Source organism: Haemaphysalis longicornis, unplaced genomic scaffold (genome assembly GCF_048455015.1).
Source record: "Haemaphysalis longicornis isolate Haplotype H1 unplaced genomic scaffold, Haemaphysalis longicornis Haplotype H1 scaffold_1, whole genome shotgun sequence".
Taxonomy (NCBI): domain Eukaryota; kingdom Metazoa; phylum Arthropoda; class Arachnida; order Ixodida; family Ixodidae; genus Haemaphysalis; species Haemaphysalis longicornis.
Window position 1 is genome coordinate 454,327,736 of NW_027526203.1, and position 12,072 is coordinate 454,339,807.

The 12,072-nt window shown below is 46.4% G+C and overlaps 1 protein-coding gene across 1 annotated transcript in view; it reads right to left on the bottom strand.

The window, feature by feature from the left end:
* Positions 1 to 12,072, bottom strand: part of LOC144162496 (uncharacterized) — a 130,433-nt gene that overhangs the window by 42,099 nt on the left and 76,262 nt on the right. The gene's annotated exons all lie outside the window — the stretch shown is intronic.

Sequence of the window (12,072 nt, forward strand, 5' to 3'; positions counted from 1 at the left end):
CAGATGACGTGGAAAGCTGTGGAGACAGAGAACATTATTCGCACTGATGTTTTGGTTTGCTTTGAGCGAGAAACCACTGATGATCCAAAAAAGCATTTACTACCGCTAACAAAAAATTGCACGGAAATTCTGAAAACCGTTTACTAATGTCTAAGCACTCTCACAGCGCTTCGTCGTTACATCTTTCTTTATTTTCCTCGAAGAAAAACTTTTTTTTATTCTCGCGAGGGTTCTAAGCGGCCCAGCTGCGGGATTAAATCCGGAAAAAAAGGACACTATTTGTTAGGTAGGGTCAAAAGATCGTTCTAAAAGCTAAAGAAGACCTCACGCAACACCGGACACTGAGCTACGAAGGGGAAAAACTCCGAGTAAGTTCAGCGCTATGTCGCAAACGCCGTAGCCATACCGAGCTAGGAGTACGGAAATGATCCGGGGTGACGCAGGCAACATCGCTAAAATTTGAATAACTGGACAACCCCTGGGCACACAAATAATTACAACCGCCCGAGAAAGGGCTACCAAGATATGTACAGTAAACTCTCGTTGATACGTCTTTCGCGGGAACCGGAAAATAAAACGTATAATGCGAAAACCGTATTATCCAAACAGGTTGAAAAGTGGAGGAATATATGCATACTCTGACGTCAGCAACGTTGAAGTTGCTGGTCAATTTGTGGGGCACATTCCTCTTTTCAGCGTCCAGGACTACATTCTTCTGCAAAGTAAAAAAGAAGTTGGCGGTATTTTTCGTTTCGCCGGGCGCTGTTTTGTACGGCAATTCGTGTCGTGCCTTAAATCGGTGAATCCAGCCCCCGGGCGTTTGGAAGTCTTTACTGTGCAACAAGAGCGCGGATATGTCGATTTTTTCGCGTTGGACTAATTCTTCGACGTTGACTCCTGCCGCTCTAACTTTCTCGAAGCATGTAAACAGGACGTATCAGGGTGCGATTATGATACCTTTCGCAAGATGGCGCAGTGTATCGCCCGACGTAGCATCATCATTGGACGTAGCATCATCCCACTTAATGTCCAAGAGCTCCTCCAGTAGTACAGCTAAGCTTCCCTCACTGGACAGAGTGCGTGCGTTGAACTTGGCCAGGGTCAAGTTCCAATGGAGGCCTGCCACGCCTGGCAGCGATGTTTTCGCCGCAAAACCGGCACTTCCGCGGCCTTAGCGGCTCCGCAACGTACAGATCGCGCCTTGTTGGTAAGCGCTTTGAGCTAGTATAGCGAAGAGTAAACGCAAGATTTCCAGAAATGTCGGTCAATATCCACTTTCGCGATCGTAGTATCCAGTTTTCGGCAAAAATGTTATCGTATTAAACGCGCAAAGATGCAGTACTTCTAAGGGAATAAAACTAAAAACGTCTTAAGCCGAAAAACGTATTATGCCGAATCGTATCAACTAGGGGCCACTGTAATCATCTTTTATGTAAAAAATACAGAAATAGAGTTTTTAGGCCCATGTCGTGGTCCCAAAGTTTCCAGACATTAGAGAGCACAGCGTTGCCTAACTTTCGCCCAGCCCTGCCAAAAGGCCACCGTTGTTCCGATAAACAGTTTTTAGGTCGAAAATAGTGTTCAAACGGCGAGGAAGGGCGCTAATATGCCTTCAGCGGCCTTTTTGGCCAGCTGAGCTTCAAGCTAGCCGTTTATCGTAGCTATACACTTGAGCACAGCATTGGTTCGCTTTTCCAACGGCCACAAATCAGTGGATATCTCATCAGTAAGCAAGCGCCTCAGCTTATTCCTTCAGAACCGCGCGTATAAAAAAAATGAAGAAGCTAAACCGAGAAACGCTGCCTCAATATCAGAGCAGACGTGCCCAGCAACGTCGTCCCCGCGTAATTTCTCTCGCTTTCTCTCTCTTTTTCGTCTGGCTCTGTGACGTACCCGCAAGTGACCATCATCCCGGATACCTAAGAGGCTACACTAGAAAGGTTCAACCATGCTAGGAAGGCTCTTAAGGACACAAACAGCACTTCCTCGCCAGAGAAGGATCTGGCCACCCTGGTATAGTTGTTGGCCGCCACCTCCCATGACTAACCAACTCAAATCTCGGCCCTCAGTCCCCAGCAGCTGTACAGCACCTGTCCATGGCGGCGGCCAGAACAGCGACACAGAGAGGGTGCTAAGAACCTCTGGGTCCGGACAGGCCTCCATTGGAACTTGACCCTGGCCACGTTCAACGCACGCACTCTGTCTAGTGAGGGAAGCTTAGCTGTACTACTAGAGGAGCTCTCGGACATTAAGTGGGATATTATAGGGTTAAGCGAAGTTAGAAGGACAGGAGAAGGCTTCATGGAGCTCACTAGCGGGCATATTCTGTGCCACAGTGGACCCTAATAGAAGAAAGAACACGGGGTGGTATTTTTAATCCGCAGAAAAATAGCAGAAAACGTGCAGAAATTTTTCAGCATTAGCGAGAAAGTCGCGGCGGTTGTGATCAAGCCAAAATTGCCTAAAGCCTCGGAAGCGAGCTATCAAGCATGCAGAATTTGGTTTTAGAAACAACTGCTCAAAATAGCTTGTTACAGGCTCGCCTGGACGAGCTCGAGGATAGGTCTAGACGTGACAATTTAATTTTTCATGGGCTTCCAGACGTCGAAGAATCGTGGGAGGAAACTGAAGCAAAGGTGGTCACTAAAATTACGTCCGTCATAGGTTCATTTTCGCCAAACTCGATTCATCGCGCAGCCTGTTTAGGCTCATTTTCACAAAACCGATGCTGCCCTATTATTGTGGAGTTTAGTGACACCAAAACTAAAGATAAAGTATTGTCAACACGCTCCCAATTTTAAAAAAGAACTAGCAAAGACTTCTCTCACGCCAGGCGCATCCTTTGCAGAAAATCTGCCAGAATCCCCACAATTTAACCTACGTTACAATAAGCTATATGTGAACAAAAAAATACCACATGTTGGATCTCAGCTCAGGCCAGATTATTGAAGTAGAACGGCCTGGTAGAGGTTTCGAAAATAATAAAAAACGGGCACAAATCTCTTCCTAGGAACGCGGGAGAGGTATAGTCCTGTATCTAATTCAAGAATTTCAGTTCTATTCACTAACATCAGAAGCCTTTTTAACAAATACGATTCTTTATCTTCCGCAATATATACCTGTGATGCACACATAATTGTATTGACCGAAACATGGCTCCCCGCGCATGTGCATGATTCAGAAATTTTTCAAGAAGCGTGTCATTTTGCAATCTATCGTTGTGATCGAACTGCGCGTCGGGGAGTTGGTGCCCTGTTAGCGATGTCGAAAAACATACCCTCGTCTTGCATACACTTTTAACAGCATCCTTGAAATTGTCTGGGCATCGCTCACTATTGGCCAACAAAAAATTATCCTTGCCGCATGCTATCGTTCCCCCTTCGTCCTCGCCAACATTTGTTAACGAACTGCACGACGTTGTGACCCACATTTGATTTGATTTGATTTATTCTTGCGCAAAAACACTAACACGTTTCCCCAATTATCCCCCATTTTTTCTCGGCGACTTTAACTTTTCGAATATAAAATGGTATATACAACCAGCTTCCGTATCTTCTTTTTTACAGCGAAGCTGTAAATGGCTAGGATCCAGCAGATCATCTCCGGTCACAGAGCGATGTAGACAAGAATCGCTAAAGAGCGCACCGCCACCTTGTGGGGCCCACTGAAACCCCCGGAATCGCAAAACTTCGCTGAGTAATACGGTGTTCCAGAGGGGGGGGGGGGGGGGGGGATATGGTGAAAGAGTAAGGGCGCGTGCACAGGCGTTCGTGTCTGCTGTCAATGCATAATCTTTGTCGGTCACCTTTACGGCGAACTAGAGCCTGTGCCGTGATTACCATACCCGCGCTATAATAAAACGTAATTGTGTCTGCCCACGATTCCTGTGTGTATTTTTTGTCTGTGACGTGAAGATCACGTTGTCAGTTGGACTACAGTGCCACTGTAGTTGGACTCCCGACTTCACATGAGTCGTACCCCTGTAGTACGTTCCGAACAGGAGCAGCGGAAGTATCAGGAGCGTCGACGCGCCCAGAAGCGAGAATGGGCACGCCGCCAACGTGAAAGCGTCGTTGCCGCTGCTCCCAGTCCAACAAGAACATCAAGTACCGACCAAGCTGCCCCCGACGAAGACATCGCCCACGTCGAGCACCGACGCGAGCGACATCGTCAAAACAAACGGAGCCGTCGAGCCAATGCCACCGAGGATGATCGGGCACGGGAAGCCAAACGCAAGCGTGACGCATATCACCGCGCCACCAAACCATCGGAACGCTTCCCCGGTGCGAGCTCGAGGTTCCGGAGGGAATTCATCGAGAATCCTTTCGGCGCCGCATGTGCTGTTTGTGAACGTTTGTGGTTCGCCGGAGACGTGTCAATGATCGCCGGCGTGCGTGTTGCAGAACAGCATGAAGTGGCCGCGGGTGTGTTGCGGGCTTGCGGCAGTGCATCTCCTACGAAGACGTCGAGCAAGAGCCGGTGTGCGGAACTTGTCGCGATTCCCCCTTTAAAGGTACGGTGCTCCGGTTTGCCACCATCAATGGGTTCGTCGGTGGCGTGGAAGTTTACCCGTTACCTGTCATAGGTGGAGCAGTGGTGTCCGTGTGTGCCGATGCCTGTGCCGTGAGGTTGAACGGCACGGTAATTGCGACTGTATACATTTCTCCCTCTACGGTGAAAAAAGAGATCGAAAGGTATATGGTGGATGTCTTCGGGGAGATTAAGCCTACCGACAATACCTCCATCATCATCGTGGGAGATTTCAATGTCTATGTCAGCAGACCCGAGGGGGCGTGGATAGTTACCTTCATGTTGGAGCTCTTTGGGCTCAAGTGTTTCACCGATGCCACTGTACCCACCACTCGCCACCTGTCGTGCATTGACCTAACCTTCGGGAAGAACGTCGACGCAGTGAAAGTGCAACCACTTGCCGTCTACCACAGTGATCATAAGGCAATTATTACAATGGTCACGAAATAAATTATGACAACGGGACCTTTGAGCAGGTGTCTCTTTATTCGTACAATAATCAACTTATAACAGCCAAATTCAACATGGCCAATCCCTACTATAGTGAAATCCCGACATAGCAAATCCCACCAGAGCGCCAGCTTCGCTGGGCTTTCCTCTACACGGGGTGGAAGGGCTCTGAATTTTTCAACGCAAGCTTCAGATTACAGAAATAAGATTTGGCGCAACGAAAGACAGGGACGGTGAACCCGTCCCGTCCCTTTCACTGTCCGTGTCTTTCGTTGCGCTAAATCTTATTTCTGGAATATGAGCCAACTCGCCCAGCAACACGTCTTACTCAAGCTTCAGAGTTTTTGAACTTTTGCTCTATTTCCTCGTTAACGCGATACGCGGCAAACACACATGGCCCGATTCCACTATAACGTACTTGCCTGACATTAGCGATCATTCTCTTCTCGGTTTTTATATTAAAGCATCATCCCCAAAAGTTTCAAACAACAAAAAAGTAAATCGTGACTAAAAAAAGGCGAACTTTCAGGCTATTAATCACGAGTTATCTATCTTTCTTGATACTTTCTGACAAACTTTGATGATCGTTCTGCTCAAACTAACTGGGACATGTTTGCACGTAAGTACGCGATCTAACAGAAAAGCTCATACCAAAACGCACTATCACGTGTAATCTTCGCGCCCCATAGTACAACGCTCATCTAAAAGGCTGTCTAACCGAAAGAAGCGCCTTTATCGTTCTGCCAGAAAATCGCCAACTGATTCACGATTGGACGCATACAGGTTAGCAGCAAACGCTTACATATCTGCACTAAAAGCTGCTAAATCTTCATTTGTATCGCAAACCTTGCCATCTATGCTGAATACTAATGTTAGAAAGTTTTGGAATGTCATAAGTCCGTCGTATGACAACAGTATCTACTTAGAAGACGCATGCAGTAAATTTATTTTTATTTCTCTGAGTGACTGTGCGGCTGTTCTGAATGATACATTCACGAAAACCTTTTCTGTTGCTTCCACAATTAATGCACCTTGGGCACATACATAATCTTCCTGTAATGTCCTCCATATTGAATGAAGCGTCAGGTGTGGCTAAGTTAATTGCTGGACTTTGCTGGACTGGAAATACCACTGTTTCTCAGGCTACGCTTATATAGGCTATTCTATACCATTCTATTCTATTCTAAAAACTCGTTCCAGTTAATGATAATAACTCATCACTCAGCCAGGTTTTCTGTGGGGTTCCCCAGGGATCTGTTCTGGGACATCTTTCGTTTCTTATTTACATTAATGATATGCATTGTCTTATATCCATTAGTGCTCATTTGTTTCCCGACTACTGCGTAATTTTTCGGGAAGTAATTACTGACAACGATTCTAACTCTCTCCAATCAGATCAAACTATTGTAAGCAACTGGTGCAGTGAATGGATAATGGAACTGAACGTCACTAAATGTAAAGTAATACGCGTATCAAGAACTACTAGTTGTATGCCCGTATATTTCCTGAACAATACACACTTGAATCCATTTCCTCTTATAAGTACTCAGGTGTTGATATTACTAACAACTTAACTTGGACGCAACACATCGAATACATTATTAACGAGGGGAACCGCATGCTAGGTTATTTATGTCGAAACTTTTCCTCAGCCCCGTATTCTTTAAAACTTCTACAGCAAAGCTGTAAATGGCTAGGATCTAGCAGATCGTCTCCGGTCCCAGAGCGATGTAGACAGGAATGGCTAGTGAGCTTAGCGCCACGTTGCGGAGCCCACTCAAATCCCCGGAATCGTAAAACTGCGCGCCACACCCCCGGGGCATGAAAAAAATCATACAAAATTAACAAAATAAAAGGTCCTGGGGCCTTCATAGAGCATGCGCCGTGATTACCATACCCGAGCTATAGTAAATTTCTACCCACGATTGCTGTGTGTTTTGTAGCGTAAGCTACACTGGCCGAGGTTGAGCAGTTTCCCTTGTGCCGTGAAGGGCCGTTCTGCGCAAGTGCGAGGGGCATCGGATTGGATTCGATTCGATTGGCTTGGCTTAACTTGGCTTGGCTTGGCTTGGCTTGTCATTGCTTGGATTGGATTGGATTGGATTAAAGTGGATTGTGTTGATTGTGGTGCGTCATAGCCGCGGCAGACGGACTGGCGCCGGCGCGTGCCCACGTATGCGCTTCAATTGCGCAGTAGCCATGTCTGACGTTGCGTCGGAGCCGCTTGATAGCCGTTTCACGTGGCTCGTGAAGATGCGTGCTGAGCGTGCGCAAGGAGCAGTGACTGGACAGGAATGGACTTTAAGTTAATAACCAGGAACAATGCTCAATAGCAAATTACAAAAAAAAACGTGTTTTTGCTTCGTGCACCCCTTGGACTACGACCCAGTCAAACCTCACATGGAGGCTCGGCACCGTAGCTTTGCTGGCCATCTGTCTTCACGGGGTGAAAGGGCTCTGAATTTTTTTCTTTACAAAACACTAATCAGATCAAAATTAGAGTATGCCACGCCATTATGGGATCCGTGTCATGATAATTTAATTACCGCACTTGAACCTGTTCAGAATAATTCAGCCAGATTCATTCTTCAAATATAATAGAAAAGCAAGTGTAACAACGATGAAAAGTAGCATCTACGTCCCATCTTTGGCATCACGACGTCGCATTTCTCGCTTTTATTTCACAAACTATATTACCATGCTACTCTCCAGGATTAACTGCTTTCACAACACCAGTACATATCACGTCGAACTGACCATAATCTTAAGTATTTTTCTGAGTCTTTCATTCCCAAAATATCCCGCGAGTGGAACTGCCTTCCCGCATATATTGTTTCCATACGCGATAATCACCGGTGTTATCAAGCATTAGTTAACATTGTATAGTCAGGACAATCTATGTTTTTTTGTATTTGAACACATACACTGTATTCATATGTTTGTATATCTTCTAATACCCATTCCCCTTTTCAATGTCCATGGCCGTGAGGGTAAAATAAATAAATAAATAAATAAATAAATAAATAAATAAATAAATAAATAAATAAATAAATAAAAATAAACAAGCGATACAGGTTAAAGGTAGTACAGGCCTATGCGCCAACAACCAGCTATGATGATAAAGCCGCAGACAGCTTTGACGAGGATGTCGAATCAGCTATGAAGAATGCGACAACACAGTTCACGATTGTGATGGCACACTTTATCGCAAAGGTCAGTAAAAAGAAAAAGGGAAAAAGGTCAGTGGAAAACTTCGGAACAGTCAATTGCAACAGTTGAAGAGATACACTGGTGGCATTTGCAGAAAGAAATAACCTGAGGTTGATAAACACATTCTTTTACAAACGAAAGAATAGGAAATGCACATGGAAAAGTCCCGACGGTACAACAAAAAACGAAATTGCCTTCATTATAAGTGACAGCCCAGGTATTGTGCAAGACGTAGATGTGCTAAGTAAGATTCGGAGCAGCGGTCACAGGTTTGTTACATGCAAGCTAATGCTGAATCTCATTAGAGAAAATGGGAACCTCGTGAAACTAAGAAACCCCGCATGGAGTCAGTCAGAGCCAGATCGCAGGAGTTTAAAATAACTCTTCAATACAAATTCCCGCTTCTAGATGAGCAGAACGAGGTCAGTGTAGGCAGGCTAAATGACAACGTAACATCGGCAATCAGAGAATCAGCTGCAGCTGGGGGAGAAGCAACATGTAGAAGACAAACTGCAAAACTAACTAAGGAAACGAAGGAACGAATTGCCAAACGTAAAAAGTTGAAAGTGTCAAGTACGGCAGATCAGACTGAATTAGCCGACATGTCGAAACTGATTAACAGAAGTAAAACAAACGACATTCGTGCATGTAACATGGCACTGATCGAGGAAACACTGAAAAATAGGGGGAAGCTTGAAAGCAACTAAGAGAAAGCTAGCCATCGGCAAAGAGACAACCACGGGAAACTACAGAGAGTACAAGCTCAACCTGCGATGTCCCACTAATAACTAAAGAGGAAGTTAAAAAGGCTCCCAAAGGCATGCAAATAGGAAAAGCTGCAGGTGACGACGGCATAACCGTAGCTCTTTTGAAGGAGGGAGGAGATATTGCACTGGAAAAAGCTTGCTGTACTGTTTTCGGAACGCTTGAAAACTCAAAAAGTTCCTATAGCCTGGAAAAACGCCAACATTATTCTGACTCATAAGAAGGTAGATCCCAAGGGTGTCAAGAATTACAGACCCATCAGCCTACTTACGGTTGTGTGCAAGATTTTTACCAAAGTTATAGTTAGCCGCATTGGTGACAGCCTGGATTTCTAACAACGCACAGAGCAGGCTGGGTTTAGGAAAGCGTACTCGACCATGGATCACATCCTTCTTGACAATCAAGTGATAGAAAAATCCCCAGAATACACTCAACCCCTGTACATAGCATTTTTAGACTATGAGAAACCGTTCGATTCTGTACTAACCGCAGCCGTATTAGCAGCCCTAAAAGACCAGGGAATAGAGGAGACCTACATGAGAACTCTAGAACGCATGCACATATAAGAAATGCACGGACAGGATAACCCTCCACAAGGAAAGTGATCGATTCCCGATCCGAAAGGTAAGACAGGGAGATACCATATCGCCAAAACTATTTACAGCATATCTGGAAGGGGTATTTAGAAAGCTTGACTGGGAAAATATAGAATTAAGGATAAACGGGGAATACTTGAGCCATCTGAGGTTTGCGGACGACATAGTCTTGCTGAGTGAGACTGCAGAACTCCTGCAAACAATGCTTGAGTAACTACAGTAAACTAATGAGGAATAAGCATGACAAAAACGTCCGCTTTAGCTTAGGAAACGAAACGCTAGGGTCTAGAAGAAGGGGACTTCCATTAATCCGATGGAAAGGGGAAATAAGAAAATTCGGGGGTAAACTGCGGACTCGAGCAGCGCAGGACAGGAGCAGTTGGAGGCCAATTGGAGAGGCTTTCGTCTTGCAATGGACCTGAGTAAGTTGATCATCATGATGAGGATGATTATGATTATGAGGGTTCTGGATTTGTGATTTCGTTACTTCTTTCAATTCTTTAAAGCTTAGCCTCACGACTTTACCTTTATGCATTGCTGAAAGTTAAATTGACAGGAACAATGTTCAAGACGGCACGCAGTACAGTAGCCGACCGATTTTTCGGACCTAGAGGTGGAACGAAAAAAAGTCCGAATAAAAGAGCAGTCCGCAAAATCCGCGAGTAGCAAAACGAGCTTTATTTTATTTAAACAGGACTGAAGTAGTCGCGAATGGTTCCTTGCCCCAAGTTCCTCCTTGGTGGGAGAAAGTATGCTTGCATCTCTCAAAGCGTCGCGTCTAATTCGTAAACATTGGACAACAACGCCAAAGCGTTGGCAATGTCTTGCGTTGACGGTTGCGGGTGGTCGGGAGTGTCTTCTTCGGAGTCAGAGTCGCTTTGCGGCAGCGCGGTCACTTTGCGTACAACCTCGTCATCCGTTAGCTCTGCGCACAACAGTATGTTGCTGTCCCCTGCCGCAAACTCTCGACATTTCGCGGAAGATCATAGTTGGTTACCCCGGCTGGAGTCAAGCCGATCCTTATCATATCCGAAGCTAGCCAGGTGGTTATGATTTAAAATGGCGTCGTCCTGGAGACGCACCGTGGTTCTGTCACGGAAAATTTTGTCCGAGAAATCGAATGTTTGGCTTTATTTTGTTCGAAATATCCGTTGTTCATATACATTACTCCTATGGGACAACTCGCGGTTCCTCGGGGAAGTCTGGAATACCCAGAAAGTCCGAATTTTAGGAGTCCGACAAAAAAAAAATTCAGAGCCCTTCCACCCTGTGTAGAGGGAAGCCCAGCGAAGCTGGCGCTCTGGTGGGATTTGCTATGTTGGGGTTTCACTATAGTAGGGATTGGCAATGTTGAATTTGGCTATTATAAGTTGATTATTGTACGAATAAAGAGACACCTGCTCAAAGGTCCCGTTGTCATAATTTATTTCGTGACCATTGTAATAATTGCCTTATGATCACTGTGGTAGACGGCAAGTGGTTGCACTTTCACTGCGTCAACGTTCTTCCCGAAGGTTAGGTCAATGCCCGACAGGTGGCGAGTGGTGGGTACAGTGGCATCGGTGAAACACTTGAGCCCAAAGAGCTCCAACATGAAGGTAACTATCCACGCCCCCTCGGGTCTGCTGACATAGACATTGAAATCTCCCACGATGAGGATGGAGGTATTGTCGGTAGGCTTAATCTCCCTGAAGACATCCACCATATACCTTTCGATCTCTTTTTTCACCGTAGAGGGAGAGATGTATACAGTCGCGATTACCGTGGCGTTGTTCAACCTCACGGCACCGGCATCGGCACACACGGACACCACTGCTCCACCTATGACAGGTAACGGGTAAACTTCCACGCCACCGACGAACCCGTTGATGGTGGCAAACCGGAGCACCGTACCTTTAAAGGGGGAATCGCGACAAGTTCCGCACACCGGCTTTTGCTCGACGTCTTCGTAGGAGATGCACTACCGCAAGCCCGCAACACACCCGCGGCCACTTCACGCTGTTCTGCAACACGCACGCCGGAGATCATTGACACGTCTCCGGCGAACCACAATCGTTCACAAACAGCACATGCGGCGCCGAAAGGATTCTCGATGAATTCCCTCCGGAACCTCGAGGTCGCACCGGGGAAACGTTCCGATGGTTTGGTGGCGCGGTGATATGCGTCACGCTTGCGTTTAGCTTCCCGTGCCCTATCATCCTCGGTGACATTGGCTCGACGGCTCCGTTCGTTTTGACGATGTCGCTCACGTCGGTGCTCGATGTGGGCGATGTCTTCGTCGGGGGGAGCTTGGTCGGTACTTGATGTTCTTCTGGGAGCAGCGGCAACGACGCTTTCACGTTGGCGGCGTGCCCATTCTCGCTTCTGGGCGCGTCGACGCTCCTGATACTCCCGCTGCTCCTGTTCGGAACGTACTACAGGGGTACGACTCATGTGAAGTCGGGAGTCCAACTGACAACGTGATCTTCACGTCACAGACAAATACACACAGGAATTGTGGGCAGACACAATTACGTTTTAT